This window comes from Osmerus mordax, chromosome 23, assembly GCF_038355195.1.
Source record: "Osmerus mordax isolate fOsmMor3 chromosome 23, fOsmMor3.pri, whole genome shotgun sequence".
Taxonomy (NCBI): domain Eukaryota; kingdom Metazoa; phylum Chordata; class Actinopteri; order Osmeriformes; family Osmeridae; genus Osmerus; species Osmerus mordax.
The window spans coordinates 7,083,130-7,110,165 of NC_090072.1; the positions used below are offsets into that span (position 1 = coordinate 7,083,130).

Here is a 27,036-nt window from a genome sequence, read left to right on the forward strand (position 1 = left end):
TTGTCTTGGAATAAGCATACCACACACACACACACAAACATACACACACACACACACACACACACACTCCCAGTCTTTTATTTTCACCACCATTGAAGAGGTTTTGGAAGCTTCCCTCCCCAGCAGCCTGCAACAATTGTGCCCTGTTGAACGTAATGGAGTTAGATGAAATTTGGCAGAGACACCAACTGCCTGATGGGACGTGGAGTTCAGAGATTTGGGAGAAAGAGTTATTTGAAGAAATGATAAGTGAAGTATGTTAGCGTACTTCTGAGCTGGAATAAAAGCCCCCACACGTCAATGTTCCCTCGGCCCAAAGTTGGACAAATCCTGAGATAAACACAACCATATGTTTCAGCTATTTTCACATCGTTTCGTTTGTATAACTTTTCAGTACTACGATTACTTACTGTGAAGCAGTTTCTATTGTTCCTTGGATCAAACCATGACTTCTGTATCTTTAGTTTCCTGTTATGCAACACTTGTTTCTGGGTGGGATGTCTGCAATATGGCAGGGCTCTCTGCTCCAAATCCTTCTGGGCTTCCAAAATAACTGGCAGATGCTCTGTCTGGCCAATCGAGTTCAGCGGTTCAGTAGAACTGACCTATTACATCTGGCGTGCTGACACGACCTCCCTGTTGATTGGTTGTAATGAAGACCGGGCTTGCAGGGACACACTCACCCCACCTATTAAACCAAGTGAAAATGGTCAGTTGGTCTAGACTGTGATTTACAGTTGATAGATTGACGTTATGAAACAAACCATTCATATTTGTTTGACATTACCTGTACAATCGAGTGTCCTGTGCCTATTACTGCACATGAAGTACAATTTTTTACAGTTTTCAAAAGATCTGCACATGATTGTTGTCTGGCAGATCAAATCCACACTGACAAGATAATAAAACAATAAGAAAACACATTCATTTTAGCAGTCGCTTTTATCCAAAGCAATGGATGGCTGCCATTGGTTTGGGTTTTGTGCATTGTATGACAAATCTATAATATGTGTCTTAGCTTATAGGGAGGGGATGCTAAGACACAAAGAAGCTTTGAGAAAAGTCATCTGTCAACACCAAAATGACCTTGCATAGTTGTCATTTCAGGGGGGTATTACAGAAAGCAGGTTATGCAACATAACCGGGTAAATTAACCCACCAGCTGATTCACAATGTTGCAGCAACCTACTGGAATTGTTGCTACAACGCTGGGTGTCAGCTGAGGAGATAACTTACCCGGGTATGTCACATAACCTGCTTTCTGGAATACCCCCCTGGTCAAAAAATTCTCTCCTAGACAACAAAATGGTCAGTGCTTTATAAAAGTATTACTTTAGACAAAATAGCAAAGATTTGCCCAATTACAACTCCAATGCCATTCCAGTTATGTCTCATTGTTATAGATGAGGCGGATATAATCTTGATCGGTCAAATAAGGAAGCAAGACAAATTGCTAGCAATCACAGTAAACTGTTTCATTAAATACGATTTCACTCCAATTTGCCTGGTAATAAGATTACAGCTAATTCCAATCAAATGACCATACCTCAAACAAGATATACTTTTGACACTTTGGCCGTGTTTTGTGGTTTGCAGATATTTCTTATTTTAGGCTCCAAGTTCCGAACGGAAGATGTACATTGTGCGCCCCCAAATTACAATTACATCTCAGTACTCGTTTTCAAGGTTAAAACCCTCGTAGAGCGGGGAGGGGATAAAGCTTCCCTGGGTTTGTGTTCAATTCAATTCCATTCTTTCCGTACTCTATTATCCTCCTTTTTTTTCTTCCAATTATATGTAGTTCAGAAGAATTAATTATGTAGATATTGTTCACCTGGTCTCATTAATTCATTTGTAATTAAACTGAACCTCTTCACACGCCGGGCTCACTTTTAAAAAGACGGTAGGAGAAAACCGATAGAGCCTTAGAAATACGATGACAAACGTACTGACGGACGGCACACGAGAGCACACGAGGCAGTGAGTGACGAATACAAAGGCTAAAGGAGAGGAGGAGCGCATGGCTGAGATGGATTAATACAAAGGCCTCCGCCGACACGGAGAGCGTCGGACCGGATGGCGGGAGTGAGAGACAGAGTGAAGAGGTGAACGGGGGAGGCAGTCATCAAAATGCTAATGCGTATATGGGATATTTACCACAGAGTGTTAATGCAGTTTAAATCAGGCTGCATGTTGTGGAACCCGGGCGCTAAGGCCTTGTTGGGCCTTAGTAAATCAACCATTAAAAGCTGATGTGACCTGAATAGCTCTTCATACATTTATAATCAGTGCCCATCGCCTGAGAGAGAGAGAGAAGGAGAGAGAGATAGAGATAGAGAGAGAGAGAGAGAGAGACAGAGAAAGAGAAAGAGAAAGAGAGAGAGAGCGAGCCAGACCCACACAACACGTTAAACATTTATGAAGACGCAGCTAAATAACCCTCATAATGGTCAGAAGACATCAGGCAAATGCAGGGGCGAAAAAACGCTGATAGTTCAATGGTAGACGACCACTCTTCTAAAAAAGGATATATTACAGTTTTCAGCACTGCCGTAGTCAATCGATGGATTTGTTCACTGAACTTGTTTATCAGTTGAAAACAGGAAGCTCCACCACATCGTTTGCCCATATTTTCCGGTGTGCTAAAAATGGGAATTGACTTTTAACGGTTCTTTTAATGTCTGCTTCTCCTAGATTGGATTATGGCCCTCTGAAATGTGATGCCCTGGATTAATAAGGAACTCGGCCAAGCAAAGAACCACTCACACAGGTATGGAAGTAATCAGTCCTGCTTAAATCACACTGTTCATTCCACTGGGTGCTAACGTACAGCGCATGGTAATACTGTGACCATGTTGTGTCATACACCTATTCCTGAAGCCTTTCCGCATACAACATTGGACTCTGGAACTATAAAACAACACTCAGTTAGCATTCAGCAATCCAACTGACTTTGCAAAGTTTAACGAATTCTTATTGCAAAGCATGAATATGCAGGAGTTCCAGATTAAAGACACTCCAGCTCCCTTCACAGTAATCCACTGAAGAACATTTAGGATGCAGGGCAATTTTCCTTTTCCTTGTTCCCAGTGTGCGGTATGATGTTAATGGAAATGATCCATGATAGGTGCTCATCAACATATGCAAATCTCCTGGACTGCGCCGGTAAGCCCCTAATTTCTGCCTTTGGCGCTTGACTAGTAACCACGCGCATCCACCAAGCATTGGATTTTGTACCCTGATGCAAAACTCTGCTTTGGGAGTCATCATGCAAAAGTACAGCTGGCTTCTATTTGCCTGTGTCTCCAGTCTCCGTAAGCCTCCCCCCCCCCTCCCTTCACACACACGCACACACATTCACTGTCATACACTTACACACCACCTATCCTCTTTCATTTTCTCTCAAACGCAAACACAGACACACACACACACTCTCTCCCTCGCTCTTATTTGTCATTGTTTGCTGTTCACCTCGCCTTTCCTTTCTTCTTCCCTGATTTCTTTCTTCCTCCTTTGTTTCTCTCCTCCTCCAGTTCTGTGTTCCTCCCACAGTCTTGTCAGTTTTGCTCCACGTCTCCTTGCTCCCCCCCCCCACCCTGCCTCTATCCCAATACCTCCCCACATCCTCCTTCTCCCTCCCTTCTTCTCTAACTCGGAGGTAGTCGCTGGCTTTGGTGCATCCCTGCTGTGAACGAGGATGGAATTCAATTAACTTGATTGTTTGCCCTCCAGAGTTTACTGGCAGGGTTTTTCCATCAATGACCGGCCAATCTGCCCACCAGGTCCTCTCCCCCTGACTCCACCACAACTCTCCTCTCCTCTTCCTATCCCTCCTCACCCATTACCCCCCCCCCCCCTCCTCCCCCTCATCCCCCTCTTCCTTCTGGCTATTACGTTTATCAAGTCAAGTCTCGCCCCCCCTTGTTTACTCTCTCCGTCGATCATTCCGTTTCCTGCCACTCAGAGAGGCAGGGGCGGCTGGCTTCGTCCGCAGGCAGGCACACGGAACGAAAAAAACACCCTCCCTCACACCCCAATGAAGGAACTCCTGACACGATATAAGCCGTGGGGATGAAGGAGAATGTGGGCGGAATTAGCGTTTCGTTATCGCGTTTTGGTTCGTAAATTTGCCGGAGGTGTCACACCACATTCTGCATAAAGCCGTGGATGGGAGATATGCTAAGCAGGGGGTTGTTTGGGTTATCCGAACGGCACACTTCCTGCCTAAGACAAGTGTTCCTGCTAACGATACTAGGAGTAAATCCCTTGTTGTCTTGTAGCGTCCAAAATATTTGAGTTTGCTTCCATCAATCAGACCACTGTCAGCACCACTTAGAGGATGGGCTGAAGAGGCTGACTTTTGTGTCAAATGTTCATTTCAAGGTGCAAGTTGAATTTCAACTGATTTCAAAAACATTGAGAATGGTGAGTCGGTAGGACATGGTATGTAGCAGGGCTTTGGTATCTAGATTTTTTAACATTTACCTAAAAGGATTACGTAAATCTATAAAGTTCAATTCCCAGAAACTCATTCTTCCCTCCTGTATGGCCTACTGACGTGAGAAAAAGTACATTTCAAGGAATCAAGCACTCGATCAGAGATGAAAGGTGTTAAATGAAGTTGTGTCCGTTCACCACTCTCGTAATAAACATGTTAATACATCCTGACTTGGAATTAAGACCTTCGTTTAAAGAGCCTTGTTTCTGCCTAATGTGTGGTCACTTTGAATTACGTCTTTCGATTGCGAGTAGGACAGGTTTGGTCAGGAGATTAAGGCAGCTATCATGCAGTGAAACTCAGCTATTAGACGCTAGACTAGACTGGATACAATTTCTGCTGTTTTAAGACCCTGGTGTAGCAGTATTTAATTTCAATTAAATACTTATACTTTGGTGATCTGGCGAATGTGGTGGGTCTCTAAGGGTATCCTGCAACGTGGGAGGACCATGGCTCCATGGCTTTAGTGCAGCTCAACGTGGCGGCGAACACGTTTATATTTATTTGCTCATAAACGGCTCATCCCAACAACTTCACACTCGAGAATGCACGTCCTTGGGTCTGGAGCAATACACTTGCTGGATTTCAACCAGATATAATGCCCCGTTCTCAAGGTAATTTAGACACAGACAGACAGACACACACAACTATTTCTGCCTTTAGAGTCAGATGTTTGAAATCTTTGTCCCTTGTCAAGGTTAGATTTAAATGTTGTGGGTGGGGTCACTATTATTGTGGTTGATTAATAAGCAACACACATATGAAAACATGGTCAGTGTGCTGCGACTCCTCCGACTTTCCCATCATGCTTTGCATAGCCACCAAGTCCAGGCAATGTCAACATTTCAAGGCCCAGTTCACCGCAATGGGGCAATGATGACACGGCACTCCCTAGAGTTTGTTTTTGTTATCTTAAAGCCCAACCATTTGTTGTGTTAGTGGCTGGCCATGGCGGTGCTGTGTCTGGGACTGCCAGAAGGGATGCAAAACATCGTAGTTTGAATGGAATGGAGATAAATCTGTGTCGTGAACACCAAAGGTAGTTTACTGAAGTCCAATCGACGCATAAGAAAACAAAAAGGATTTCCTGCAAGGATTTAGGAACTCATAATTCAGTCAACAGTTCTAGGAAAAAGACACGCCATCTCTATCCACCACAAATGGGTTGATAAACGTGCGATAAGAATGTTATGGGGCAATTTGTTGTCACGCGGCACCTACCATTGTTATCTTGACAGGGAGGGATATATTTTTGGTCAGGCATGTTTACAGTCACCTCTGCCCCACTGGGTGAGAGGGGTCCTCACTGATCATGATGAGTCTCCCACAGTTAGAGATAGTCACCGCGGAAAATGTCACCCAATCATCTGATGCAAATGAGAGATGTCTTGCTGTTCCAAAGACATGCATGAATACAATTAGTTATAGAGGTCAGATGGAATACAAAACAAACTGGAAAAAACATTTGAACCCATCTGTGAAGACAAGGAATCCACTTACTGTTCGGCTGGCTTTCACTCTAAAACCACCCCTTTTTGAAGGTTTAATTTAGTCGGTACCACACCTTGAAAATATGATCTGGGTCTATCAAGTACGCCCGTTTTATGTAGTGATTCCAAGTGGTGTGTGGACAAACTGCCTTCCAAGTGGCCTGTGCTTGAACACACTGTTTGTTCTCAATTGCATCTGGCTACATTCCAGTTTGTTCCTCCCCAGACGGCACTGTATTGTCCCAACATTGTTCTTTCTCAGGCGCTCTCTCTCTGTAAATCTCTCTCTCTGTCGCCGCCACCCCCCCATTCTTCCCCTTCCCACTCTCTCTCTCTCTCTCTCTCTCTCTCTCTCTCTCTCTCTCTCTCTCTCTCTCTCTCTCTCTCTCTCTCTCTCTCTCTCTCTCTCTCTGTGTTCCCTTTATCTCCCTCCCTTGGTCTCTCGCTCTCACTCATGCTTGCTCAGCTCTTGCCTTCTTTTCTTTGTGTATGTGTGTGTGTGTTTTCTACACATGTCACCCCTTGCCTTGCTTGGGTCTGCGTAAAATAGTGTTTGCCGTGCTGTTGCGACAAGGGAACCACAGCTCACTCCCTTACGTAAGTCCTCATACAGTATGCATGGTCTCAGTGCTCGGCGTCGCCGGAGAGCGCACAACTCCAGTGATTCAGCAGGACCTGACGTCGCGCCCACGGCTGTAGGTGGAGTCTGAAGGTTGCCTAAGCTCTCAGCCATCGAGCCCCATTGAAGGAGAAATGGGACCGTTAATGTGCCTGCGTTCCATCGTCCGATTCTCATCACCCGTGTGTTTTGCGTTCGTTCTTTTGTTCCTCCGTTCATCCATCATTTCGTGCATGAATTCATGCGCCCGTCATTTCATCCATCAACTCATTCTTTCGACGAGCCGTCGTGGGGTCATGCTGTTTTGGATTCAAAATCCATTCGTTAAATGGACTACATGAAGAAAAGTAAAGAATGCAGGAGGGTGGGGGGGGGGGAGGTGGAGTGTCTGTTTCGGGTCCGCGTTTAAAATGTCCAAAAACAAAAACAGCACGTTTCAGTGTCAAGGCTTGTGGCTGAAGACAAACACGCAATCAACCAATTAAATCATCATGGTGAAGTGTCAGCCGCCCTGTTTGGGAGGTCCCCCCTCCCCTCCCCCTCTGTCAGAGCCCACATCCTCAATCCCGGAGAGCGTTTGCAAGGGAGCGTTCCACTCGGCTTGATTAGATCGCTCCCGAGGACCCACCCCCAACCGCGCTTCCTCCCGGACTATGAAGGGAGGGATGGATGAAGGGAGGGATGTATGGGCAAAAAGGGAGGGAGAGGGACGGGAAAAGGGAGGGCCGCATCGACAGGAGTCCAGTCAGACGAAGGAGCTCCCGGGCCGCGGGCGGGACTGTCCGACACGGCCTAAGTGCACCGTCACGCTTAATGCCAGGTCTCGGATGCCCCCACCCCCTGACAGGGTTTTTGTGTCTTCGTAACGTCATAACCCGACCTCCCGTACGACGGAGCTAACATCGAGGGGCAGCTCCCTCCCGTCCCATCCTCCCTCCTCTCTCTCTCTCTCTTTCACTATTTTTGCGAGAGCCTCAGACGTTTATTCTAATGTAAACCAACGGGTTGAAGCGGTCGGAGCGGAACTGATTTTCGACTGCGATGATTTGACATCATCTGTGATGACGGACCAGCTCTTCCCCGCTGATGATATGTCTGTCATGTTCCCATGGTAGCTGGAGGGGTTAGCAGATATCCCTGTGCAGCATGCGTGAGGTACAATATGTACAGTAAAACCCTGCATTATGTGACTGGGGCGCGATGATGGAGCTATGCTTAGGTAGCTTGTTTCTCTGTGTTTGTGTGCTTTAACAGGTGCGTATGTATCGACGGGGAGCAGATTGTCCATTTTGTATTCTCGTTTCATAACCCGGGACGTAAACTGTGACCTTTCAATGCACCCTGTAGTTCCAGAAGAGGTGTTTAAGGGTGGGGAGATGTGTTTTGAAGTGTGCCCCGGCAGGATTTCAGGAGAGACAGGAGGTGGAGGAGGACAGTGCTGTAAGTGGGGGAGAGATTCCAGTTGGCTCTTTTTATAGAGAGGATCACTCCACCTTGTCCTTTTTAGCTCTCTCATTAGACCCCCCCGAGCCTGCAGGCCTATGGGTGCCAAACACACTGCCTCCATTTTTGGAAAGGAGCCTGACTGGCTGTCAGTCAAACAAATGGGACTGCGGTGTCTTTCTATGACTGTATCTCTCTCTCTCTCTCTCTCTCTCTCTCTCTCTCTCTCTCTCTCTCTCTCTCTCTCTCTCTCTCTCTCTCTCTCTCTCTCTCTCTCTCATGCTTACTTTCTCACTCACACACACACACACTCACTCACACACATGGACAGTCTTTGTCAATGTGCTCCGTGCTGTCTGGTCTCTCTCGGGCTGCCAGTTAAATGAAGTGGAGCGAGAGAGAGACACACAAAGAGACCGAGGGAGAGGAGAAACCTACAGGCAGGCCAACACAAAGTGCACACGTTCCTCCCCCCTCCCCCTCCCCCCCCCCTTTGGTTGCCACAGAGATTGTCAAGAACCTGTCATGCCTCCCCTCCCCGCTTTTCTCTCTCTCCCCCCCTCACCACCCCCACCACCCCTTTCAACATCCCTCTCTTTGGCTCACACCTGTGAGATTAGGTGTCCCTCAGTGCCCGTCGAAAAATAACCGACACTCAGTGAGTGGGCGTCTGGGGAGCCTTGTGCCTGACAACCAGCACACATGCTGGGGTAATCAGAAGCTGTCGAATGGGGAAAAAGGGGAGTCTCCAGTGGTGCTCTGAGGGCACCTCTCTCTTTACTAGTCCAAATTGGTGGCTCTGGATGTGGCCTGAGATGTGGCTCTCAACCAGCGAGCTGTATCTAAATCTACCTCCTGTGCCGGGCCTTTGGATGGATGTCAGAGAACGGCAGCGTAACCCCAGAACAGATTAGAGGTACATTTACATTTAGTCATTTAGCAGACACTCTTATCCAGAGCGACTTACAGTAAGTACAGGGACATTTCCCAGAGGCAAGTAGGGTGAAGTGCCTTGCCCAAGGACACAACGTCAGTTGGCATGACCGGGAATCGAACTGGCAACCTTCGGATTACTAGTCCGATTCCCTCACCGCTCAGCCACCTGACTCCCGTAGGTAGCGTGTTGTCGGTGTAGAAACGGTTCAAAAGCAGAGCTCGGCGGTTGCTCGGTAGGTTGTCAAGGAGATCCGCAGTCTCTCGAGGATCGTTTTGTTATTTTGGATGACACAAATAATAGCTCTTGACGGTATTGTCGTCCGCGGCCCTCATGTGTGTGCGAGTGCGTGCTGGAGATATGGGTTATCCCGTCACGTTCAGAGATGTCGCTTGGAGAAATGGTGGACGTCTGTGTTTTTCTGAAAGCAAAAGGAAATCCATTCGTCCCATGTGAAGCGTGAAGCCTCCAGTGGTCCAGTGCTGCTCATCTCTCAGAGGCTTCAGACCACCGTCACCCGCCGCAGTCCTCCCGGAATGTATTTACAGCCCGGCCAAGCAATAAAGGACGCAATTTATGGCTTACTTTTTAATTAGAAATAATGTCTTGTAGAGCTGAAGTGATGTATGACTTAATCAATATATAGACTGCGACAGCCGGATGAAAAACGGCGTTATTGACAGCTCGCAGAGTAGCCTAACTTAACACTTTGTCTTTCAAAGAAAGATGTTTTTGCGCGAGGGGAGGATACTGTACCAGCGCTCCCTCCCTCCCTCCCTCCCTCCCTCCCTCCCTCCCTCCCTCCCTCCCTCCCTCCCTCCCTCCCTCCCTCCCTCCCTCCCTCCCTCCCTCCCTCCCTCCCTCCCTCCCTCCCTCCCTCCCTCCCTCCCTCCCTCCCTCCCTCCCTCCCTCTCTATTTTGATCCCATCCCTCCAAACGATTCTGCCGACATTTTGTAACAGACTGTATTTTCTCCAGATTAAATCAGGCTCCGTGTCACTCTCTATTTACGCAAACAATTATTTTACCTGGGAGAAACCTGCTGTGTAGAGTATTGCTGTTGTACGTTAAACAATGGGGGATGTCAGAAGGGAGCTTTTCTGAATGGAAACTGACAGATTGGGTGGAGAAAAGAATAATGTTTTTGTATAAAATAATTATTGTATACATTTCCCTTTTTTTTCATGCTTTGGAGAAACCTGAAGGGAGGTGAAAGGAGGAAGCGATGAACTTTATTTAATCAAAACAGAGAGCTCCTAACAGGACCTTGGGGACTAGACACTGTGTTACTGTTGTCCCTGTTTCATGTTCAGACCTAAAAAAGGCAGTTGTTTGACAGGGAATGTACTGGGCCTAACCTGCAATTGTCCAGTACTCCAATCATGTGCTGGCCTTACAATACAATTTCAGAAATGTAGGATTTGCACACAAACTGATGAAAATCTGATATATTGTGTTCCAGACACAAAGGTGTCTGCTCGAGACAAAGAATGCATTGAGGCCTTGGTATATTGGACGAGCTTTCCAATCCTGTGGTGTTACAAGGTTACGTTCTCAAGGTTGTATTGGTGGAGGTTTATGGAATGGGACTGTTACCGGGCAGATTTACCATTTACGAAATGAGACACCTTTTTAATATACAGCTTGTCTTTTTTGCTATAAATATTTCCCTATATCTGGGAAGAGGCTAATCCTTTTGAAGCAATCCTAACCTAAATCAATATGCATTTTTGAAGAGAACATCACAGAAATGGAATGAAAACACAAATAGAGAAAATCAATTTCACATGTATCTTCTGTGTGAGGTGTGGAATTGAATTACGTTCTTTTGAACAGTAAAGGAGAAAGCCAGTCCAGTCATGTCCTTTTTAAATCACCAACAACTTCCTACCATGACTGTGCAATATTGGGTAAAGAAAAGTTAAAATGCTTGAATCCATTGCATTTGATACTCTCTCTTTTTTCCATGTCACCTTGTCTAAATGGTGACACAGATTTAACAAAGACGACAAACAACAACTTTAACAAACAATAGTAAGGGAATTATGCATTTGCATGATACACACACAGTTGCATGTAGACCACCTGCGCAGGGAGGCACACACACACCCTTTGTACATAGAACCCCCTCTGTTTTCCAGACACACCACATAACTCTATCCTCATTGATTACTGATGCAGTGACTGCTCAGGGCAGGTGGAGTCTAATAATGACTTCATGCTTTGTGTGTTCTGGGGATTGTGAGTAGACGACCAAGAATGCTAGGCTAGCAGTTCCCCGGTCAATGGTTAACTGTTCTCCGTACATTTCAAGCATCCAGGATCTGTCGCAACTGGCCCCACTCCTCTACACCTCAAGCCGGTCTGTTTCCCTAGCTCTCATGGCTTATCTAACTCCTTTGTGTAACACAAGCTCATAGATAAGCAGTATTGGTCCGGTTTACTCATGTCTGTCTTGTTCATTCATAAGATCCTCTAATACTCTCCCTGAAACCCCCCAGAATCCCATTCCCCTGCCCTACAGGTGTCCGGTGTCGCAACGACACGGGGTGCAGAACTCGACCTTAAGCAAACACAGACGTTTAGTCACCCGCCAGCGGTTTTGTGTGCTCGAAGGGTGTCGGCCGAATGTGGGTTTTGCCCGTTAGGCGAGCGTACACACGCCTAATCCGTCAGCCGGTGTAAAACACGCCGTTGTCAGCCACACAGCTTTGGCGAAGATTAACGGCAAAGTCCATCATTACTCAGATGTTGTTTATTCCCTGTCTGCTTTCCCTGTGACTGTTTGACAGGCAGTGTAGGAAAAAATATCTAACCAGGATTTCCTCAGGGAGACCTCTGGCACACCTGTGACTGGCAGCTGTTACACCAATATCTCCAAGACTTGCTCAGAGAAAAGCCCTTGTTTCGACAGGAAAAAAGGTACGTTTGTGAGCAGGAAGAGGTTTGAGAAGGATCATTTAAGTAGCTGAGAAACGATTGTGCCTTGAGACCTTGACTGGCCCTGTTTGGTAGTTTCAGGTCGTGGCCTGCATTGAACTTTGGCCCTGGTGGTTAATTAGGAATTAGTACGCGCTCAAGCTCACAGGATGTTCTCCATGGGTTGAATAATAAAGACATGGAAATGGTACGTTATGAAGAGTGGTTGCGTGTCTCAGGTTAATGCAACTTTGAATCCTATCTGAGGACTCACACACTGAGTGTTAATATCATATCTACTTTCTCACAGTTGAACTCTGATCGGTGCAAGGTGAGGTGTTTTCTCCCAGTATTACACTCTAGTACACAAAGTACAAGAATGTAATGTGACTCACCTGCCATCACAGTTACAAATGAGGTGGTTTGCCGGATACGAAATTCATTTCTTTTGCAACGTGAGTTTGAGAAGAAAGAAAAAGAAAAAACGGTCAAATATTGACTCGTAGTCAAAGCAAGCTACTGTGGGGTGCAGAAAAGCATGTGAACTCAGACACAAGAAAACATATCCGGGACCTGTGTTTTGTCTGCATGTGTGCTCCTGCGTATGTCTGGCTCTGGGTTGTTTGTTTGTTTTCAGGCGCATGTGTACGTCGGAGTCTGTTGGGCTTTTTGTCATGTTGCTGTCAGTTTGTTTCTGTGTTGTCTGCGCCCGAGTAGAAGATTCTGGAGGCCTGTTGATCAAAGGCGGAATCCACCGGCAACATCAGCAGGGATCCGCTGGGAGCTGCAGATGTTTCCTTTCCCTGTCAGCGCCTCTGCTAACGTTTCTCCTTATTTAACCAGCCCCGCTAATGGCCCTGGTCAGTGCGCGGTCGGCTACACCGGATCGCTTTCCGCTCCTTTTGTGCCGACGCGGGATGGAGCCAGAATGCGATTGTGTTCCTCGGTGACGTCTTCTTTTCATTGTGTTCTTCGGCAGAATGCTGTTGGATGAAAAATTTGGTTCAGAGTATTTGGCTCTCTAAGCAGTGGATGCCTCAACCGGTGGTCTTTTGTACTTTATTGTGTGTGTGTGTGTGTGGGGGGGTGTGTGTCTGTGTGTGTGTGTGTGTGGGGGGGGGGGATGTGTGTGTGTGTGTGTGTGTGAGTGTGTGTGTGTGTGAGTGTGTGAGTGTGTGTGTGAGTGAGTGTGTGTGTGGGTGTGATTTGTATATAATTATACTGTCCATACCAGTCAGGAGGTGGTGTGTGTGTGTGTGTGTGTGTGTGGGGGGGTGTGTGTCTGTGTGTGTGTGTGTGTGGGGGGGGGGGATGTGTGTGTGTGTGTGTGTGTGTGTGTGTGTGTGTGTGTGTGTGTGTGTGTGTGAGAGAGAGAGATATGTATATCACTTTACTGTTTGTAGTAGTCAGGAGAATGAGGGACTTTAAGTTTATGTGAGGAAATGAAGAAAGAACGGGTTGAAGGAGTAAGGGATGAAATGGGATCGGGTGAGGGGGTTATAGAAGGAGATGACAGGGCAGACAGGGTGTGTGGAGATGAATTATAAAGTGTGGTGGAGCCATGTGAAAAAAGTAAGACAGGTTGGAAGAGTACGGGGAGGAAGACCGAGTGTAGCCGGAGAGGACGGGGTCGAGGTTCGGTTGTGCGGTTTCAAAAGAAAGAGAGTGACAGAGAAACAGACACAGTGATAGAGCGAAAGAGAAGGAAGGAAGGGAGGGAGGGAGGGAGGGAGGGAGGGAGGGAGGGAGGGAGGGAGGGAGGGAGGGAGGGAGGGAGGGAGGGAGGGAGAAAGAGGGAGAGGGAGAGAGAGGCTGGTCAAGCAAGTTTGCCAGATATTTCCTGTCCAGGTCCAGGGTTATGTGCAGTGTGCAGGGCAAGGACTGCGAGATTCAGAGAGCCTAATTGTGCTCCACCATCTGCCCACACGAGGGAACATGCCAAGCGTGTGACAGCTTCCAATAGGCTATGTGATGACCAGATGTGTGTGTGTCAGTATGAAGAGAGCCAGTGTGTGTGTGTGTTTGCGTATGTACTCATGTACACAATCTTGAATGTCTATGTATAATTCTTTCTTTCAAACATTGTTGCATGTTGTGCTTAGTGGACACATAATGAGTTGCTTAGAATCTTATTGAGAAATATGGAAATAACCCAACAATCTTTTTTTTTTTATGTTTACGTGACCACACCATGCTGAACGACCGACTCTGTACCAACGAGGTCCGCTAGTGAGAGATAAAAGAGATTGGTTACGATCATCCAATTACCACTTTTCTCTTTACTTACAGTTCTCCGTGTAGGATAGATGGCATTCAACTGAAATGCTACCCCACTGTCCCAATCAAGGGACTACACTGAATTAGCTGTAATTGCATTTGCATGGCAAATAACAAAGGACTGTCCTGTGTTTGGCCGGGCCTAACCCTGGGTTTGGTTACAGTGCCATCTTCTTGCAATCAGTCTGATTGTTATTTGTCCACGGGCACCAACCATTCATTTCTCCATCCCACATAAGTAATTGGGACTTAACAGCGCAATTGATATCTTAATTGATATTGTAAACTATACTTTGCTGACAAAGATAACTTCTAAAATAACTTACCAGTCAAATCTGACTGGTAAACGTCAAGTAAAAACTGGGTTCAGTTCACAGTGTGTGTTAAATTGCTAAATGTTTGTATTTAGAATATCAGATAAGTTAATTTGACGGACGCTTAACATCCCTCTCTGTTTCCCTGTGCTCTGGATTGTCCTGGAGTGAACACATTTCATGTTGTTTTTCATTGAGTTATCTGCCACCAGTGCTTGTGAATTTACATGAAACCCTCGTAAATGTTGAGGGTTCCAAGCCACTAAACATGACAATACAGTAATGGATTGCTAATTTACTTGCTCATTCACCAACAATATTTCTGGTGCCAATCCTGTAAATGAATTTTTAGAATAATGATTTGCTCAACTTTAATCTAGCCTGTTTATCGAGCATCAGGATAAGTGAAATTATACAGTTATAAGGACAGGGTCTTCATGAGATGACTGTGTGAGAAAAGCTTGTTGTTTGACAACCTACCAACTTTCTAACTCCATAATTCTATAAAAAAAATTGCAAATCATGTCCCAAAAACTGAAAGAAAGCATTCCCTGCCCCTCCCTCCTCTCCTTAATTTGTTCCTTCTCTCGCTCTGTTTAGCTTTGACTCTCTCTTTCCCCCTCTCCCTCTGTTCCTTGTCCTCGATCGGCAAGTGGTCAAGGGATGGTGGGCGTGCGCACCCTGCGTCCTCGTCTCCCAGAGTCCCTCGTATAATTATTATTCAGCAGATGCATTGCTTGGCACAAGGACAAAACTTTGCATAATTTATTCAAGAGCGTCATCAATTTTTGAAGAACGGCCCTAGACCATTCTTGTGCTTTTAGCTAAATAGACACTCCAGCCAAACATAAACCAGGAGAAGGTGGGGGGAAACAAACTGAAAACTTTATTTATATCTTTATCTAAACTTTGAACCAATGCTCACTTTATATATTGGTTTGCATAAGTTCTCAACATAAATTGCAGTTCATGCTCTGGCTGGAAGGGGCTGCTGTGCGTGTCTTCCACGGATAAAAACTGAACATCTTTTTCACCCGCTTCTCGAAGGAAGTAAAATCTCATACTCTGTTCATAACGAGGTAGGTGTGTTCAGGTACAATGGACTTCCCCTGGGACACTGCTTAGGGTCCTTGCCCAAGGGGGATGGAGGTGTTTTCTGTTCAGTGCACAAAGGAAGATGTCTTTTGAGAGAACAGGGAGGGGCATTGTTAATATTCAGCATCCCATAATGCATTTCACTGTTTATATGAACCTTAATGAAGAAAGGGAGATGGAAATAGACTTTCTCTTTGTAGCGAAACACTTCCAAAAAGAGCTGTGTGGTCTTTTTTATATTTGTCCATTCGACAGACTCCCTTTATTCCATGTTGTAAATCTTTGCCATTGCTTTGTCCGCGGTGCGAATATTGCTAGTGTGTCGTTGCCAAACCATTGAAATGTATTATGGGTTCCAGAACAAGGGAGGGGTGGTCAGATGGAGTTTGTCCGACCACACAATCCTGTCTCGGAAACACTGCGATATTGGCCATAGTCTTCCATTTCTAAACACTGTTAGATTTAGTGGAGGAACCTTTTCCAAATCCCTCATAGACAGACACACACGCACACACATACAAACACATACATACATTCAACCACAGAAGACTCACTAATATGTTTTTTTGGCTCCGTTTTCTAACTCTCTGTCTCCGGTGTTACATTTGTTTAGTGAGGAGCGTAACAAATGAGACACCTTCTTTTTTATCAATTATTTAAACAGGACACAAAACTCTGTGTTTCTGCCAAACCCTTTGAGTATCCACACAACTAAGTTATCTTTGATTACATTAGCTTGAACTGGAACATTCTTTGATAAAAACTATGGAAGGGGGTTGATTTTTGTGTTTGCACAAAGACTATACTGCATGTCCTGCTTTGAAGAATCATCCTGTTTAAACATCCAGCCTCCTAAGTCACTTCCATGGTATACACACTGTATTTGGCCAGGCATTCTCGTAAAGATTTTTGCCTCAAGGAAGTGCATTGCCAAACCTCGTTGCTGTACAAAACTGGCATTTCATCTCAATTTATGAAGACAAAAAATCCATACTTTTTTATTTGCTTTGATAAAATTGGCATATTCTCGAATAGTATTTCTTCTCTGCTTGTAGGCAACCGAAGACATCCATTTGAAAACGTTATGTTTCCATTCAGGCAGAGCTGAAACATCTCATATATTTTCAAATTACACAGGTTCTCTGTCGATGTACCTCAAGCACCTCCATTTAGCCTTGCTGTTTGCCACAGAGGAACAGATCAATAAGGCCACTACAGATATTTAGCTATTTCCATGGTCACCGCTGCTCAAGCAGATAGCTTTGTACGAAGCTACAGAGTCTGCCATTTTCCCTGTCACTCAGGCAGGTTTCTTGATAACTATTGACCCCTGAAATGACTTTCAATGGCAAAAAAGTAATAAATTGGGAGGACATTTTGAATGCTGTTATTGACTTGTAGTTGGTTTCTTAAAGTACTTGTTCCATAGAAATGTTTAAGAAGCTGTGTTGGAGGCTTCCCTGTATCATCTCTATTGTCTCTGAAAGGACATAGCGTGACATTTCACAACATGAGCATCTCGGCTTGATATGAAATATGACTTAGTACTCCAACCACTGTCAGCCGGAATTTTTCTTTTCGGGTCAAGAAAAATTCATACGCTTTTGGGGTAAAATGATTTTCACTCCAAAACCAGTGGGTTCTGAATATATGCATATTAATAGGGAATAATGTTTTGCTCTGGTAGGGTGTATTTTGTTTTCTTTCTGACTCTGTGCCATCCATTGTGTTGTCAGCTTGGAGTTTAAGTATTTATTACAACCCGCAGAAAAGATGCCAAGACAATGATAGAACGTCCCAAATTCTCGAGCATATTTCTTGGGCAGGTTTACTTAAAGATAAACTGGAATACTGTATACACACATTGAAGTACTGTGGGCCTACAAACACACACACACACACACACATTTATATCAATGGTGAGCTGACCACACAATCTTTATAACGTGTAAACATTTAGGACGTTAGCAGGTTTTACCCACAGATGGGCTTGCTGAGACCGCATGTATCCTATATCAACAGGCTTGGCTTCTGTCAATGAACACAATGCAAGCAGTTTGACACCAGAGTAAAATTATTCTGTTGTCTGCCTTTCTAAAAGGAATTCCCAACATTCTCAACATTGTGGGAAATTGATCTGAGACCTGAAGTTTGTGTTACTCTGTCTTTGGTCTAAAAGTATTGATGCCTCAGGCTACTTAGTGTTAAGTGTTTCACTTTTTCAGACTTACATAGAGTCTATAGTAATTTATTATTGATTTGTAGATGGCCTCCATCAGTGGTGCCATGGCACCTAGTATAAATATTTAATCTCAGAACTATGAAATACACAGATGTCCACACATTCTCAAATACACAGTCAGAGAACTGGATCTCTTCTTTTTTATAAAGCTAAGCACAAAAAAAGATTGCCCTATTTTTCATTGGCTTTTAGACTGTTATCAGTTATGTAACACAGTCGCACTGCTATTGGTCATGTTACACGTTATCTTTTTCGCAGTGGTATATAATTTCAAAGACACTCAAAATCACAATAAAGGGAAGAAATGTGTTTTTTAATCTCCTATCCCGCCGCAATCTGAACATCCAATTTGTGCAAAACATCTCAAAAGTCATGAAACTGCATTAACCTCTGTCACATCCTTTCCCCAGAGAAAGCCAGATGCTGACAAATAACTTGTTTTTGATTCTCAATTAATGTTTTTTCGTAAGCTTCTCGAGTCATCGCAAAGCCTTCAACTGAAAACACACGGACGTGCACGCGAGTGCTCACTCGCACGCACACACACACACACACACACACACACACACCCGAAACCCTTCATGCCAAAAAACAAAAAAATAGCTAAATGGCTCTCTGTCGATATCTGATTCTGCATTGAGCAAGATAGTTTAAACAATTGCTCCATCCCTTCCTAGATTAGGCTGTAATGATCTAAGCACTTTGTCTGGTTACCAGGGAATTGGAACATGAGCGGGTAGGCCTCCTCTCAAATCTGATATCCCCATTCAAACACCTCAACAGACAATAGAACACAGAAGCAGGAATGTACTTTAGCATCATCAATCACCCTCGTGACACCTCTCGCACTGGACCACCAGAGCATGAAATCCCTGATTCCTGATGGAATAATGGTGGCATCATTCTTACAGGTCTAGGAGGTGGGGTAGAAAACCCACTGGAAAGAGGATTGGCACTGGGCGGAATTTGGGAAGGCGAATGCTAATCTCCAGGGCCAGTCCAGGCTAGAACTAGTATTTATTATGAAATGGTAATCCAATTCAGATCACAGCTCGGTTTACCAGTGTGGGACACATTTATTTTAATGTTTTTTGTGGGGGCCTGCTATTTATTATGTTAATGAACCTAAGTGAGAATGCTTGCTCGGAATTAAAAGAATTTGCCTTGAGCTAATGATACCACCCAATGGGAATAGGGGGAATGCTGAATGCTTGTGGCCAAAACAAGGCATCAGTAAAAAAAATGCAAGGAACAGTATTTGCCAGGGTAGTTTGCTTTGGAGAATACCTTATCTCTTCCAAGGTGACACATCTCAGATATTTTGGAATCATGCGAGGGATTCCGTCCAACCACACCAACATGAAAAACCACACTGTCAAACAGTGAATCATAATACTAGTTGCAAGAATGAACGAGTGGCTGACTACACAAATGTACGCAAATGGTATTAGTTGTCAAATGTGAACATGAACTCTCATCAATTTTGTTCTCTAAACCAGTCTTATAATGGAGTTAGCCCGGTCCTGTCTCGGCTTGCCAAACGCATACTGAGTTCTGTCCAAAATGCTTAAAATGATGACCAGAGGGCCCCTACTGAAAGACTTTCCCTCTCCCCTAATGGACATATTGGGTAATAAATGCTAAATCCTCTAGTAATGTCCCTCACAGATGATGTTATTAGACTCACCAGCCAGAGGTATCTGTGTGTGTTGGATGGCTGTCAGAAATACAACCCCCCACCCCCCGCCTGCCCCCATCCCCCACCTGTCCCCATCCCCCAACTGCCCCCTGCCCCCCCACCCCCAAACACACACAGAACACGCTCATTTCTTCCCCCATCGCTCCTCTTGTGCCTCACCCGACCGTTCCAGGGAAAGCCATGCCAGACTCCAAGCCTGTCCCAGGGCCCTCTCAACGCCCGCTTGCCAAGAAGTCAACAGAGGCTTCTGGCTCCACAATAGAATGTCCCCCACCAGACACCCTCCCATACAGCGCAGAGGCCTGCGAAATGTTTTGATTTCGATTTTTCTCCTTGGCCCACTTTGACTTGGAAGACAGGGAAAGGGAATTGTGGAAATGGAGGGAGGGGGGTAGGGTGGAGAGGAGGAGTGGGCGGTGGAGGGGGGTGTTTGAGTTTCCGAGTTTGCTTTAAAGATTACCCCCACTCCAGACGGGCCGTTGCGACGGCCAAGTAATATACCCACTCAGATTGATCCAGGAAAGGATTGAGGAAAAGAGGGGAAGGGGAGGGGGGGGGGGGGGGTGAAAGTACCCCTCATAAAAGCTTTGACCACCCCCACTGTGAGAGGAGTGCACCAGCCAATGGGACTCCCCAGAAAAGGGGCCACATTTCCACATCAAGGGGGGTCGGCGGTTGGAGGGAGGGATGAAAGAAGGGTGGATGGCAGAGGGTGGAGAGGACGACAGTCTAGAAGCACTGACACAAAAATGTTTTGACACCAGTGGTTTTCAGCATGATGACCCGATCTCCCGCCAACAATTTCCTGAGATGAAATGGAGTGACACCATATGTGAACCCAACAGTGCTTTGTGGCAAAAACCATGTCTTAAAATGCTTTTGGACAGCTTTTCTGGAGACACTTCTTGAGACGAGAACAACGTTGGGATCTTGAGAAAGTGAAACTGAGTCGAATAGAAAAGCAGACGAGAAAACGAGTTGCACATGATCCGTCCTGTGTGCGAGGCCTTGAAGCCAATGCCTCATGCTTCTCCTTTCGACCACCCTTTGGTGGGTTAACGATATCACATTGCGTGTAAAGTTCAAGCCCACTGGCCTCTTGCACTCCGAAGGCCAATCTCTTTGACGCAATGAAATGCAGGTTGCTCGTTGAAACTCCTCGCCGTTTGATACGCTTTAGCACAGTATCGATCGCGAGGTCCAATGCTATCAAGCGAGAGGCCTCCTTTATCCTGTCGGCATAAACGGCAGGCAATCTCAAATCAAATAGCCAAGCTGAAGGCAGCCATGCTCATTTGCCGTGGCTTTAAGCGGATGGCGAACATTTCAACGGAGAGCAATTATGAGATTTGGCCTAGGTCTTGTGGCCATGCCACTCAAAGCAATGAGAGGTACTGAGAGTGTGTGTGTTCATGTTCTTGGTTCGAGTGTGTGCGTGTGCGATGGAGAGAGAAGAAAGCTTCTGGGTGTTTGTGTGCCTGTTACAAGCACCACGATCATTTCCATTTCCGTCTCATAATAATACACACAACTCTGCTCTCTATAATCATTCCCCTTCTCTGTCCATCAGTCTTGTCGTTAATCTCTGAGACAGTCATCTCAGGTTATCCATCTTGGCCCCTATTAGCATTGGTGTCGTTCCTTTGACTCCCCAGACTAGAATCTGTAAGAGCTGCATCTGGATTCCCTGGTGCAGCCGGTGGCTGGTCTGGCTCTCATCCCAGGGCAGTAGAGGCTGTGGTTTACGGTCACAGCTTCTGAGTTTGACATCCTCCGACTGGGCCAGACCATCGTGGTGGACTGGCTCCCTGGCGTCATGTCACAGAGGTTAAACCGAAGCACTTGTTTATCCTCAGTCAGAAGCCATTGGGTCGTACACATTTCCTAGACTGTAAGGTTCATACAACTGCCCCTAGTGTGCCTGTGCCACACACACAAACACACACAAACACACACACTAACATTACTAGGCTATGGGGAATGACTTTGATGGCTTAATCGTTGATGTCAGTGTGATGGGCAGTGACTGTTCTTCGGTCCAATTCTTCAAAACCATTGTGCTTGCAGATTTGTATTCTAGATTGGGGGCTTAATGACATAATTAGCAGCAGTAGTCAGCATCTAATTAAATGAAAAAAGTAGGCTAGATCTTAAACGGCTGTGTTTTGTGTTTCAGTAATCTAAACTGGGCAACTGAAAAGCAAGACATTGGGTTCAATTAACACTACATGTTTCAAATTAACATTTTATGTAGTCGATTCAAGAAGAGAATCAAATCTCCATTCTGAGATTAAAACGCTATGAGATTAAAACACTGTATTAGAAAAGTAGGAGTTCAAATTGAATTCCGAATTGAATTTCAACACCCAGCTCGGAGCACAGCCAAGACGGTCAGATATAATAAAATGACTCTGGTATCACTGTGCCCTCAGGTGTAAAATGTTCAGCAGGAGAGACCTTTCTCAGGATTCCTTGGACCCCATGCCCAAGACCACTTGGCCAACGCATGTTCTCCCTCGACCAATTCAAGTCTCAAGACTCCTGCTTCATAGACAACAGGCTGCTGCCTATCCTTTTCACTCTCTCTCTCTCTCTCTCTCTCTCTCTCTCTCTCTCTCTCTCTCTCTCTCTCTCTCTCTCTCTCTCTCTCTCTCTCTCTCTCTCCTCTTGCTCTCTTTCTCTTCTCTCTCGCTGTCTCACTCCTTCAGCTTCTCTTTCTCTCTTGCTCTCTCTCTCCACCCGCTTTCTTCCCTCCCTCTCTCCCTCTGTCTCTCCTTCATTCTGATGTGTCCCTCTCTGTCTTTCTCTCTCCGTTTCTCTCTCTTTGTCCTTCATTCGCTGCTGTGTCCCTGTGTCTTTTTCTCTCCGTTTCTCTCTCTTTCTCCTTCATTCGCTGCTGTGTCCCTGTGTCTTTCTCTCTCCGTTTCTCTCTCTTTCTCCTTCATTCGCTGCTGTGTCCCTGTGTCGTTCTCTCTCCGTTTCTCTCTCTTTCTCCTTCATTCGCTGCTGTGTCCCTGTGTCTTTCTCTCTCCGTTTCTCTCTAGACATGACCGTGGCACCAGAGTGTCTAATTATAGATGATTATCTCTGAGAATTTGGTAAGGAGTTGGATTCGTACAGGCTAGAGAGAGCACAAGGGTGATGTTGTGGTTTGTGATTTGAAGCGTGATGTGCCAGGCATGCTATTATAGTGGCCAGAGAGTCAAGGCTGCCCACTGCTTCAAATATTGTTTTGCTCTTTCTCCGTGGTCAGACTTGACACAGATTTACAACGGAAATCAGGAAAGAAAACTTATTTGTGAGCAACATTCCACCAAGTTTCCACAGTTGAGAGGTTATTTGCGGCACGTTCGCCCTTAAAACCCAGCCAGCCAAAAGCTGCCATCATTATCATGGTCCCTTTACATTCCCATCGAGCTCCATTGAGCAGACAGGTCAATAGGTTCACAAACAACAAGACTGACCCACCAACCCTGTCTAGAGCCATTAGATAATACAAAATAAGTTTCACCCTAGACCTTTGACCATTTGTCAACCAGATCTGTCAGTAAGGGAGGTGTCCCGACACCAGGTGACTAAGTTTGGAGTTATCTGTGGTCAGTTATTGTTTCAACATCTCTGCTGTTTAACCTTTGGGTCGTAAACCTTGCCCTGTTTTGATGGTGAGACATGGAGGCGTTTATAGAGGTGAAAGACTCCGAACAGCATTAGTGGATTGGAGTATATTAAAGTATGCTTAACATTTGGCCCCGTTAGTCAGTCAGAGTATGAGAGTTTATCACAACTCCCACACTGCCTGTGGTGTATGATTTTAGTTTTGGATATTTGTTGGGCCATTTCGGCCTCACTGGGATAGAGACAGTGTAGAGACAGGAAATGTAGGGGAGAGAGAGAGGGTAGGACTTGCAGGAAATGGCCCCGAGCTGGAATCGAACCTTGGCCCCTGAGGTAATGCCTCAGACTGCATGGTACTCGCCTTTAACCGTTTGTGTGTGATTTGCACACAAGTCGTGTGTGCACACACGTCTAGCTTGCCCCCCCCCTCCCCCCCGCAACACAAACACACATTACTTATATTTTACATATTTCGTTTTTTTTCTCCCTCTCCAGCCCTTTCCTTCAGACCCCCCCCCACCTACCTCCCCTTCCTCCCTGTCTAATTGAACCTCAGTGTAAGCCAGGTGGAAGCGATTTGAATTCCCCGAGGTGGTGACCACAGTCGTTGCTTAGAATGCAGAGCGCGGTCGTACCTCCAGTTACCCGTTCGTTCACAGCCTATCCCACTCTGCGGGTAACATCCAGCCGGCTTTCATTATGGCGCCAAAACATAACACGGTAATTAATGGAAAAAAAATAACAGCAGCGTATTGTGATGTAAATGTTCATTGACTGTTCATTGTGCTTTGTGGGAGAGTTTTACATATCGGCCTTGAAATAAGCCTATGTAGATTAAAAGCTTTTTCACATTCCATTATCTTTCAAATACTTCACATTGTAACTGCTAATGAGATTGAAACTTATGCACCATAGGGATGTGTGTTGTTCAGGTTTAAATTCTCGGTTTTCCCGTTTGAAAGCCTTCGCTCAAATTGCTGTTTTTATTTGTGTGTTTTTTTTCTCTCTTGCTCACTGTTTCTCTTTCTCTCTCTCTTTCTCCTTGGAACTGGCTCCGAGTGAAGTGTCTGTGTTGACAGGCGGCCCTTTGAATGGATTTGAATGGGTTTGTGACTCAAGGACTCAATTTGAGTTGGTTTCAGGCAGACCAGTCTGGTTTGAATAGAAAATAATATGCAAACAGAGAGAGAGGGAATATTTCCAAGACAAAATGGAGATTGAGACCTCAGCCAGCCAGTTGGAGAGAGAGAAGGGGGGGGGGGTGGAGGGATAAAAAAATAAAAGAAAGGGGAAGCCTTTGACTTGGACCACGCTCAGCTTTGAGGGTTGGTCTGTCAGACGTCAGTCACTTTGCTATAGGCCTTGTGCCAAAATGCCATATCAGATTACAAAAGTAATTAGTGAGACGGTTTGGCTTTGTTACATGTCTAACAGACTGTGACCCTGATTGTCCGCACGCTCGACAAGCTGTTCAGCTTTTAGCTGCCCGCGCTGACCTTTGACCGTGTGCTGTTAACTCACAAAACAAATGAATCCGAGTTTAAAAGGGGGGAGCCAATCAGATTCCACCGTCTCCAAGTATATCCAATCAGGGAGGGCCATCATAGACATGGATGTACTAGGTTGATCATACTCATTAAAAAATCCATATGCGTACATGCTGCATAAGCTTTCTCATGATGATGTCATGTTACCTTTATAGCACATCCATCACAGCCACTGTTCAGCCAATATCCAATCGCCGTCCGTAGGAGACTGGCTTAGTCAGCTATAATATACCCATAAGCTGTATTGACCTGTTCCATAACAGTATACATGTAGACCCACTGTAAATGTCTCTTTATGTTTTGTCGTAGCCTTCCTGTGAAGTATCACTTGTATCGCATTGCTAGCATTCATCTTTCCATCTGCTCAGAACATTTTGAGCACTTTAGATGAAAAGGAGGAACATAAAATGAAAAAAAGATTAGGAAACGGATAAATGCGTTTCACTTGGGTGGTTTTTCTGGCCCCTTCCGGCGCCTTCCTTGGCCCTGGAGTCTGGTGCCAGGGCTTGTGTGCCCAGAATTCCGGTCACCCGTGGAGAGAGGTCGACGGCACAGCCAACAGGTAAGGCTTACCTGTTGTTACCATGGTAACCTGACTACCTCACGTGCCGTAGTGACAGAGCTGCTCGGGCTATAGCTCGAAACCCCTCCCCCCCCCCCCCACCTGCCCCTCTCCGGTGGGGGCACTTATAACAATTCATGATCTTGAAATTCCAGCTACTACTCCCAACCCTGTCCACCCCCTCTCTCTCCATCCCACAATATCCCTTTTCTCTCTGAGATCCATTTGTGCCGCATTAGGTAAGATATGCTGAGAGAGACTGAGAGAGAGAGAGAAAGGAATAGAGAGAGGGAAAGAGAGAGAGACAGAGAGGGAGGGACAGAGACAGAGAGAGGGAGAGAGAAAGGTAGAGGGAGAGTGCAAGAGCAAAAGATTGAAAGAGGGAGAGCAAAATGGGAGTGGAAAATGGATAGGCCTGAGCTTTGCATTATAATAGAGACACTGTGTCAAGGCAGGTTTCCTTAGCATTCATACTGAGTATCTGCATTTATTCACTTTACGCTTGCGAGCTTCCATTTTGTCCCTGGTGTGACGACGTAATTCAGCCCTTTGTGTGTATTCATACATTTAATAATGGTAATGGCAATTCATTTTATTCCTTTGTGTGTATGTGTTTGTGTGCGTGTGTTTGTGTTGCGTAGGTCACAATATTCATAAGCAAATGTCCTATTTCCTCAAAATAGGTATTCAGACCCTAATTAATATTCAACTTCATCTTAGGTGTGATAACCATTAGCATAAACACAATCTCATCTCCCATCATAAACCATCATGTTCAAACCCTCCCTCCTCCCAGCTTGTTATCCTGATACCACATCTATACATTGGAACATACTAGAAAATCTGAGCCTGTGTGTTTAACCCTGAAAAACTATCTCTCGTTTATTAGACAGTGTGTGTAGGAGTGATTCAAGCAGGCGTGACCGGTAACATCATACTTAGCATGCCCCCATCAGATAACATTGAAGATCGGCTTACACTTTGTTGGGGCTGCATTGTATGGCGCGTATAGGGCTCATTCCTGCCTAATGAAACGTCTTCAGTTTCATTTGCATGGGAGAGAGAGATGGGGCAACTGGAACTAATTGTAGGTGGTGACTTGGCGGTTATCACTATACCCAGATACTGTAAGCCTCAACAACAGGTGTCAGGAAACGTAATGCCGAACACACCAAAGACTCTCAAACTCCTTTTGCACTTCTTTTGAACGAGTGATTTATCTCTTTTTTTTCCATGCTTGCGGTTTAAGTAACAGCTTTTGGGCGTGTTTTGAGAAGTGTTCACATTCAACGGACGACACTTGCTCACTTGATTATGCGTGACGCACAGTTCTATCGGGGGGAAAAAAACCTTGCTATTCTGCATTACTGGTTCAGGAGTGGGTGGCAGTCACCGTCACAGTGTCAATCACTTGCAAACGGTTGCGTAACCAAACATGTAAAGCGGTTGACTTTGGACGCTTTCTGACATGCCGATGCATGATTCAACCAGGCTGTCGTACAAGTTTCACCATGGGTACTATGACAGTGTTTGATTGCCACCAGCCTAGGTATGGAGACCACATATTCTCCAGAGCTGTGCAAGGTAAGCTCATTCGGGTGTGTCAGTAAAACAGCAAAAGCTGGAAACTATTTGGTGGATTTAGATCAAATAAAGCAAACAAAGTCTCTTGTTATAACAAATTGCGCGTCACATTGCATTGAAGCTACGTCACTTGTAGTCTAAGCTGTGAACTGATCTGTGACATGTTGTTTGTAGGAAGACTAGATGTTCTGCTTGGCA

At 45.4% G+C, this 27,036-nt stretch overlaps 1 protein-coding gene across 1 annotated transcript in view; it reads left to right on the forward strand.

The window, feature by feature from the left end:
* The first annotated feature begins 23,835 nt into the window (after window positions 1–23,835).
* LOC136967381 (adhesion G protein-coupled receptor L3-like) overlaps window positions 23,836–27,036 on the forward strand; it is a 66,555-nt gene continuing 63,354 nt past the window's right edge. Inside the window, exon 1 of the mRNA XM_067261147.1 lies at window positions 23,836–23,865. The gene's annotated coding sequence lies outside the window, so the exon portion shown is untranslated. The remainder of the gene's footprint in view (window positions 23,866–27,036) is intronic.